This window comes from Capra hircus, chromosome 9 (assembly GCF_001704415.2).
Source record: "Capra hircus breed San Clemente chromosome 9, ASM170441v1, whole genome shotgun sequence".
NCBI lineage: Eukaryota > Metazoa > Chordata > Mammalia > Artiodactyla > Bovidae > Capra > Capra hircus.
The window spans coordinates 78,614,498-78,623,594 of record NC_030816.1 but is presented as its reverse complement, the minus strand read 5'-3'; the positions used below and the strand labels follow the sequence as shown (position 1 = coordinate 78,623,594).

At 40.6% G+C, this 9,097-nt stretch overlaps 1 pseudogene across 1 annotated transcript; it reads left to right on the top strand.

Moving 5' to 3' along the window:
- On the top strand, positions 478-1,303 carry LOC102176328 (annotated as a pseudogene). The gene has a single exon (XR_001296120.2). The product of XR_001296120.2 is annotated as a 40S ribosomal protein S6 pseudogene (transcript).

Genomic DNA, 9,097 nt, shown 5'->3' with positions numbered 1-9,097 from the left:
AATTTCTTTTTCTCTATATTTGGGAACAAATAGGGTTGATCTGTGTGAACACTGACAGTTTGGGTCATTTCTGTGCTAGTATTAGAATATAAACTGAAACAGTCCATAGATTCAGGGGAAAATACTAAGCAGAGAGACAAAAGCAAGTTCTGGTCACAGCTATTTAACTCTGTCTCTTAGAAAATATGACTTCAACTTGGCTGGTTTAACTTTGCCTCCATAAAATGGTCATTCTTTCCTTCCACTCCAGAGCCAAACATATAGGGGAGAATAAACGTATAAACTTCTTTGGTTTTGGTCATTGTTCTTTCTTTTGTGTTTAATAAGATCATCTCTGAGCTCATGCTTGCATATATGATTTCTTGAAAATCATTCAGATATTTGAGAAGTAAGATGGAATAAGGACACTTTTATCTCCATTGATTTGAGTAGTCAAATTAGATAGCTATTTTTACCAGAATTATCTTGGCATAATTTAAAGAGAGCCAAGCTCTTTTTCGTGGCGCCTCGGAGGCTGTCGGCCGCTTCAGAATGAAGCTGAACATCTCTTTCCTGGCCACTGGCTGCCAGAAGCTCATTGAAGTGGACGATGAACGAAAACTTCGTACCTTCTACCAGAAGCGTATGGCCACAGAAGTTGCTGCTGACGCTCTGGGTGAAGAATGGAAGGGTTATGTGGTCCGAATCAGTGGCGGGAATGATAAGCAGGGTTTCCCCATGAAGCAGGGTGTCTTGACCCATGGCCGAGTTCACCTGCTTCTGAGTAAGGGGCGTTCCTGTTACAGACCAAGGAGGACTGGAGAGAGAAAGCGCAAATCTGTGCGGGGTTGCATTGTGGATGTCAATCTGAGTGTTCTCAATTTGGTCATCGTGAAAAAAGGGGAGAAGGATATTCCTGGACTCACTGATACTACAGTGCCTCGTCGCCTGGGTTCCAAAAGAGCTAGCAGAATCCACAAACTTTTCAGTCTCTCTAAAGAAGATGATGTCCGCCAATATGTTGTGCGAAAGCCCCTAAACAAAGACGGTGAGAAACCTAGGACTAAAGCACCCAAGATTCAGTGTCTCGTGACTCCACGAGTTCTGCAACACAAACGCTGGTGTATTGCTCTGAAGAAACAGTGTACTAAGAAAAATAAAGAAGAGGCTGCAGAATATGCTAAACTTATGGCCAAGAGAATGAAGGAGGCCAAAGAAACACGGCAGGAGCAGATCGCCAAGAGATGGAGGCTGTCCTCCCTGAGAGCTTCTACTTCCAAGTCTGAGTCCAGTCAAAAATGAGGTGTTCTGATAGTGACAAATGAAGCAGACCAGACACAAAAAAAAAAAAAAAAAAAAGAGAGAGCCAAAAGGAAGAGTGTCATACATGACTTCAATTTGTTTTTCCATAAACATAACAAAATATTGAAGTATTCATAGGCAGAAAGAAGCATGCAGAATATAGCTAAACATAGAAAATTACAATCTGAGAATAATCAGGATATTTATTCCCAAGTTTGGATGTTTCACTTATTTTGCTTTTAATGTTTCTCTCTGTAGTCTTTGGAGTGGTGTTTGTAAAACTTTCCCTGTCAGCATTTGACCTCCCTTCACATGCTGGAAAATCAACAGTCAGCCATGTGTAAGTTTAGGAAGCCAAAAAGTTCATGTATGTGCTCCTGACTTCTGGCAGTTAGGATAGAGGCCACTGGCTCAGGAATTTGGAGGTTGCTATTTAGACTTTGAGAGACAGATGAAGTGGTGTAGTTGGCCTGCCTGGGTTTGAGGATCTTAGGCAAGGTGCCCAGCCTCTGTGAGTCTCAGTAGCTTCACTTGGCAGTCAGTCAGCTCAGTCACTCAGTCGTGTCAGACTCTTCATGACCCCGTGGACTGTAGCAGACCAGGTTTCTCAGTATATCACCAACTCCAGGAGCTTGCTCAAACTCATGTCCATTGAGTCAGTGATGCCACCCAACCTTCTCATCTTCTGTCGTCCCCTTCTCCTCCTGCTTTCAATCTTGCCCAGCATCAGGGTCTTTTCCAATGAGTCAGCTCTTGGCATCAGGTGGCCAAAGGATTGGAGTTTCAACTTCGTCATCAGTCCTTCCAATGAATATTCAGGACTCATTTCCTTGGATTGACTGGTTTGATCTCCTTGCAGTCCAAGAGTCTCTCAAGAGTCTTCTCCAACACCACAGTTCAAAAGCATCAATTCTTCGGCACTCAGCTTTCTTTATGGTCTAACTCTCACATCCATACGTGACTACTGGAAAAACCATAGCTTTAACTAGACAGATGTTTGTTGGTAATGTCTCTGCTTTTTAGTATGCTGTCTAGGTTGGTCATAGCTTTTCTTCCAAGGAGCTGCCGGGGTCCAGCCCCAGTGGATCCAGGGTGATTCGAAGGTGGGGACGGCATCGGCGTCCTTGGAAAAATACATATTTAATCACAGATATATAGAGAGATTAGAAACGGATAGTGTAGTAGGAAGATTAGTGGAGAAAAGGGGCTGAATAACTTGGATTATGCAAAATAGCATCCATGCTCCAGATGGGAATTCAGCCAGAAAAACAGGGAGCAAGAAAGAACAACATGGGGGAATCAGTCTTTCTGGAAACTGATCCGATTTCTTTATTTTTGGGTTTGCTTATATACCTTTTGTTACATACAGGGATGAATACAGAGTTACGCGGGGGTCAGCAGTCCTGATCTTTATCAAAATCAGGTGCTTCACATAAATGTGAAAGAAAGGTCTTAGGAATATTACATCATCTTCTGGCCATGAGACCCGCAGACATTTTATGATCCTTTCTTTCTGATAACCAAAAAACTTATTTTTCCAAGGGTGTTTTTTCTTAAACCAGGCACCACCCTCCAAATAAAGTTACATTCCTATAGGGTGAGGGTGTAGTGAGTTACAATCAAGAAAGGAATCTATTTAACCCAAGGTTAACATGATTAATCTTAAAGGTTAATACTTATTTCTCCTATATGCTTAAAGGTTAATGCTTATTTCTCCTATATGCTAGTTATATTCATTATAAGGGCAGGGAGCATGGAGATTTAGCAGCAAACATCAGCCCAACAAATGAAAATCCTTTCACCAATGTTCCCCTTAAGATCTATTTAGTCTTAAGATAGTGATAAAGTTACATTTTCACATAGCAAGGACACAGTGATTCATGACAAAGTACAGTGATCTATAACAAAAGAGAAAATTCATTAACTCAAAAAGTCTAGTATTGCTAACATCAAAAAACTACTATATTTCCTTTTCTATATTCCAAATACATTGATTAATATATTCCCAGGTGCCTAAGGATATGGAGGCCTGGTGGCAATCATTGACTCAACAAGAAGAAAAAGCCCTATGCTAATTAAGACTTTCAAAATACTCTAAAACTCTCTGTGCTGTTTATGGTTAACGGGTAGTAAACAATCATGTGGGTGGGTAGTGGCTGGAGTATGGATAATCCTGTCGCACAAGCTAGTCTGTCAGCAGAGAGGTTTGACCTGAGACATCCTTGTCCCACCCAGAGCAGGGAATTAGAAGCAATTATTGACACAACAAATGAAAAACCCTTCACCAATATAATTCCTAACCAACCCACTATACTAATAATTTCCAACTCCCCAAAAGAATTTGCCTTTAGTAAGTCTAAAACATCTCCTGCCTCTCAGGTTGGGAGGCTGTAAACAATCACATGTGGCTGGACGAACTTATACAGGTGGGCTAGATAACCTTCAGAGGAGTCCATAAGCTGAAACACTCTTGTCACGCCCAGGAATTTTTATTGCCTTGGAGCTGCACGTTTACTCCTTCTCCGAGAGAAACGGTTATGGGGGAGATCATAAAACAGACTCTGGTTTTGGGGTAGATGCTCAGGAACAGGGGGTTTCCTGAGGCTTGATCACACCTTTGCGTATGCCAAGCCTCCTTCCTCATGACCTTTGTCATGGGCGGAGTTCCTCACTCTGGCCCCTGGCAAGCAACCATCTTTTAATTTCGTGGCTACAGTCACCATCTGCTGTAATTTTGGAGCCCAAGAAAATAAAGTTTCTCACTGTCTCCATTGTCATGATGTGATGGAACTGGATGCCATGATCTTAGTTTTCACCTATAAAATGGGACAATTATTTTCTTCCAGGTGTTATCAGGACAATTAAATGAGATAGTGTTAACTTGCTTAGAACAGACTTCACAGAATGTAAACTCACAGTAGATGTGAACTCTTACTGTGAAGGGGCCAACAAGGCAACCAAACAGACAACTTAGAATTCATCTGACAGTGGTTGTGTCTTGTACCTGGAGTCCTCTGGTGGCTTGGCAACCAAGCAGTTCTTTTCACTTGACCTCAGTTGTGGATTCCTTTGGTTTTGTCCTGTTCTCCAAATGTAGTCCTCCAAACCTCCAGTCAGTTTTGTGAGCCACTCAATAATCTTCTGGAAAATCCTTCTACCTTAAGTTTGTTAGAACCCATACCCAGATGGATATTGTCTGTGACAATCAGGTGAATGTCTGAGTACTATGTCAAACTGTTTTACTTTGGTTTCATTTATATGAGCCTTTTCCTGATGAAGAGGGAGTTGTCTTTGAAACTGTGAAGAACTTACCTTGCTTTTTGTTTGTATCAGCCCCAGAGTCCTGCAAGGTACTGGTCCAGGGCACCAGGTGTCACCTTTTCTTGGCCCATGATCTGGTGCCTAGGAGGCCAAGAGAATACTGAAAGGCATGTTGGATGAAAGAATGAAAGAACTCAACAGATGTTGTCGACTCAGGGCTCTGATGTGGTTAAGCAGTGCTAGCAATCCTTTAACAGACTTCTGGTTAAATGAAACAGAAATTCTTATATTGTTTGTCATTTTTGATTGAGTATTCTGTGATTATAGCCAAATAGATCCTGACATTAAGATCATATGTGCTTTTTATCCCCCAAGACTCTTTTTTTCTTGCTGTCTACCTACTGCCAAAGAAGCACTTCTTGCCATTTTTTGGAGAAGTGATTTACAAGGGTGCTCCACAAAGTTCTGTTGGAAACAAATACTGCTTTGGACAGATTTTGTATGGTTCATCGAAACCGGCTCTGTTTCACTCTTTCATTCAGGAGACTCTTCAAACATAAGATTGAGGCAAGTGCTTTTATTTCAGAATGGAGATTTTTGTAAAGTTTTTGCATGAAGTTTGGCATATTTTGCTTTAATTTGTCATTAAGGGATAATAAACTTATTTGGATTATGCATGTTCCAGAATTTTTTAAAAGAATGAAAAAATTCTGTTTAATTCTGAACTGCTTCTGTGACCTGTTTTTATAGAGGTATTTTGTAAAAAAAGGTTGAGTCAACATAGAACAAGAAATCTGAGTGTGCACGACAAATCCTTGGAAAGAACTCTAACAGAGCTTTCATCTGACCACCAACCTGAAACGCTGATCACAAGCCAGAAAAATCTCTCCACGTCGTCTCTCTTCAAAGGGTGTTAAAGTGCAGTGCAGTCAGGATGAAAAAACAAAGCAGATTTTAATAATATCCAGTCTTAGATGCCATCAGCAAGATGACATTTCCTGGAAAGAACTATGTGATTACAGTATTATTATTTGTAATGATGCTTGATATGATCAACAAAGGAAAAGTAAATGATCCAAATGGGACTTCTGGCAGAGAACTGCATTCTCATTAAAAGAGGTATTAGTGGGCCAAACACATTTGAGTAAACATGGAATATGAACTTGATGTTAGAAAAGAGGAGATGTTTGTGGAGACCAAAGGAATTTATAAGGCCAAGGAATTCCGGTTTCACCCACTTAGAGTAAAACCAGGCTGACCTTTGTCAGACCTCTTGGCAGCCTGGGCCAGGATTTATACTGAAGGAAAACTTAAAAGTCAAAATTACATAGTTTACATGATGTCATGTGCTTTCTCATTTCCATCTTTTAGATACATAGCCATAATGGCATAAACCCTAGCACTCAGCATATCAGAAAAATACCAGAAAAACACCCCCAGGACGTGTGGGGGTGGTAGAGAAGACTTCAAATTCTTTGCCATGAGGTCAGTAAACTTGAGAGATAATAAAAAAATCAGAGCTGGCAGGCTCTGAATACGTTATTACTCAGTTTGCCAATGAGGAAAACGTGAAACAAAAACTTTTAACAATGACATCGACGGGTTAGTTATATAGAAAAAAGAGACTAGAGACAATTTAACCAAGTACATTCATTTCTATTTTTTGTACAGTTGTCTTTTAAAAATACATAAGATGGGGAAAAAAATCAAGGAAAATTTGAGTTGGGTAATGATTATCTGAGACAGTCTCCTGATAGACGCCTGCCAATTCCTGATGCAATAAACACCAATCTTACTTTCTAAAAATTTCTGTATAAATATCAGATCTCCAAGTCCCAGATGTTCAGTGATCTAACTGAAGTAACATTAGATCTAGTTCATAAATGAAAGACATTAAACAATTTAAAATTATTTATAATAGGGTAAGAGCAAGACTGTATGTTGTCACCCTGCTTTATTTAACTTATATACAGAGTACCTCATGCAAAATGCCGGGCTGGATGAAGCACAAGCTGGAATTAAGATTTCCAGGAGAAATATCAATAACCTCAGGTATTCAGATGACACCACCCTTATGACAGAAAGTGAAGAAGAACTAAAGAGCCTCTTGATGAAAGTGAAAGAGGAGAGTGAAAAAGCTGGTTTAAAACTCAACATTCATAAAATGATGATCATGGCATCCGTTCCCATCACTTCATGGCAAATAGATGGGGAAGCAATGGAAACAGGGAGAGAGTTTATTTTCTTGGGCTCCAAAATCACTGCAGATGGTGACGGCAGCCATGAAATTAAAAGACGCTTACTCCTTGCAAGAAAAGCTATGGCCAACCTAGACAGCATATTAAAAAGCAGAGACATTACTTTGTCAACAAAGGTCCATCTAGTCAAGGCTACTGGAGAAGGAGATGGCAACCCACTCCAGTAATCTTGCCTAGAGAATCCTGTGGACAGAGGAGCCTGGTGGGCTGCTGTTCCTACGGACACGCAGAGTTGGACACAACTGAAGTGACTTAGCACGCCTGTATGCATTAGAGAAGGAAATGGCAACACACTCCAGTATTCTTGCCTGGAGAATCCCGGGGACAGAGGAGCCTAGTGGGCTGCCATCTATGGGGTCCCACAGAGTCAGACACAACCGAAGCGACTAAGCAGCAGCAGCAGTCCAGGCTGTGGTTTTTCCAGTGGTCGTGTATGGATGTGAGAGTTGGACTGTGAAGAAGGCTGAGCGCTGAAGAATTGATGCTTTTGAACTGAAATGTTGGAGGAGACTCTTGAGGGTCCCTTGTACTGCAAGGAGATCCAACCAGTCCATCCTAAAGGAGATCAGTCCTGAATATTCATTGAAAGGACTGATGCTGAAGGTGAAACTCCAATACTTTGGCCACCTGATGTGAAGAATTGACTCCCTGGAAAAGCCGCTGATGCTGGAAAAGATTGAAGGCAGGAGGAGAAGGAGATGACAGAGGATGAGATAGTTGGGTGGCATCACTGACTCAATGGACATGAATCTGAGTAAGCTTTGGGAGTTGGTGATGGACAGGAAAGCCTGGTGTGCTGCAGCCCATGGGGTCAAAAAGAGTCTGACACAACTGAGCAACTGAACTGAACTGAACTGAACAAGAAATACTATTATTTAATAACTATGTAAGTACGGAAACATAACTGTTAATTCAAAGAATTCACAGTTTTATAAAGAAGCTATTTTTCTGTTTTTAAATTTATTTATTTTTAATTGAAGGATAATTTCTTTACAGTATTGTGTTGGTCTCTGCCAAACATCAACATGAATCAGCCATAGGTATACATATGTCTCCTTCCTCTTGAACCTCTGTTCCACCTCCCTCCCCGCCTCCCCCCCAGGTTGTTCCTGAGCTCTGGTTTGAGTCCTACAGCAAATTCCCATTGGCTAATTACATATGGTGATATATATTTCCTTACTTTCTCCATACATCCCGCCGTCTCCTTCTTCCCCCAGCCCCCATGTCCATAAGTCTGTTCTCTATGTCTATGTCTCTATTGCTGCCCTGAAAATAATTTTGTCAGTACCATCTTTCTAGATTCCATATATATGTGCTAATATATGATATTTGTTTTTCTCTTTCTGACTTACTTCACTCTGAATAATAGGCTCTAGGTTCATCCACTTCATTAGAACTGATTCAAAAGTGTTCTTTTTCATGGCTGAATAATATTCCATTGTACGTATGTATGTAGTTTACAAAGAAGCTATTTTTCAATGGATAAAATAAGTTACCTTTTTTCTACCCTAATTTTATAATGATGATAAATTATCATTCTACCATAATGATGATAAATTATGCTGCTGATCGTCTTCTAGTTGTCATACTAAGAAATGAATCAACCTTGAATGATACTCCATTTGTCTACAAAATAGCAGTAGGTTCACTCAGAGACTTGCTCAGAAGATTAAACTTTATGCCCAAAATGCCTCCAAACCAGTTGGGGAAATGGATTCAAAAGTCACATTCTTATATAGGGAATGTGGTATGTATTTTAAAATGAGACAGTCATAGGCTTGTGAGGGTAGTGGAGAATGAGATGCAAAGAAACTTGGAACCATTTTTTCAGTTTTTTTACAAATTTGTGATGGATTACAAGGAAGGGAATGGCTACCCACTCCACTATTCTTGCATGGAGGGCTACAGTTCGTGGGGTCAAAAAGGGTAGAACAGGACTGAGTGTCCAACACTTTCACAAAGGATTACCAGAAGGCAGGCTTCCTTACACTTCTGTGAAGTTCTTTTGAGGGGTAAGACACTAGGAAAATTGGACGGTTTACAGATGTCAACCTCTCCCTCCCCCCCTCCCCTCAATACCTCCCCTCCCTGTTCACGTTCCCTTCATTCATGCACAGAATGAAGTTCCAGGTGGATGCCAAATTTAAATCACTTTCTTGTCCCTTAGGATCAAATACTGTGCACCTGGCTCCATCTTTAAAACAATACCCTGCATGTGGTCCAGATGCTTTGATTAATATTTGTTGAATCGGAATATAAAGATTTGGTTACAAACAGAATCTGAGCCTTTGGGGCTC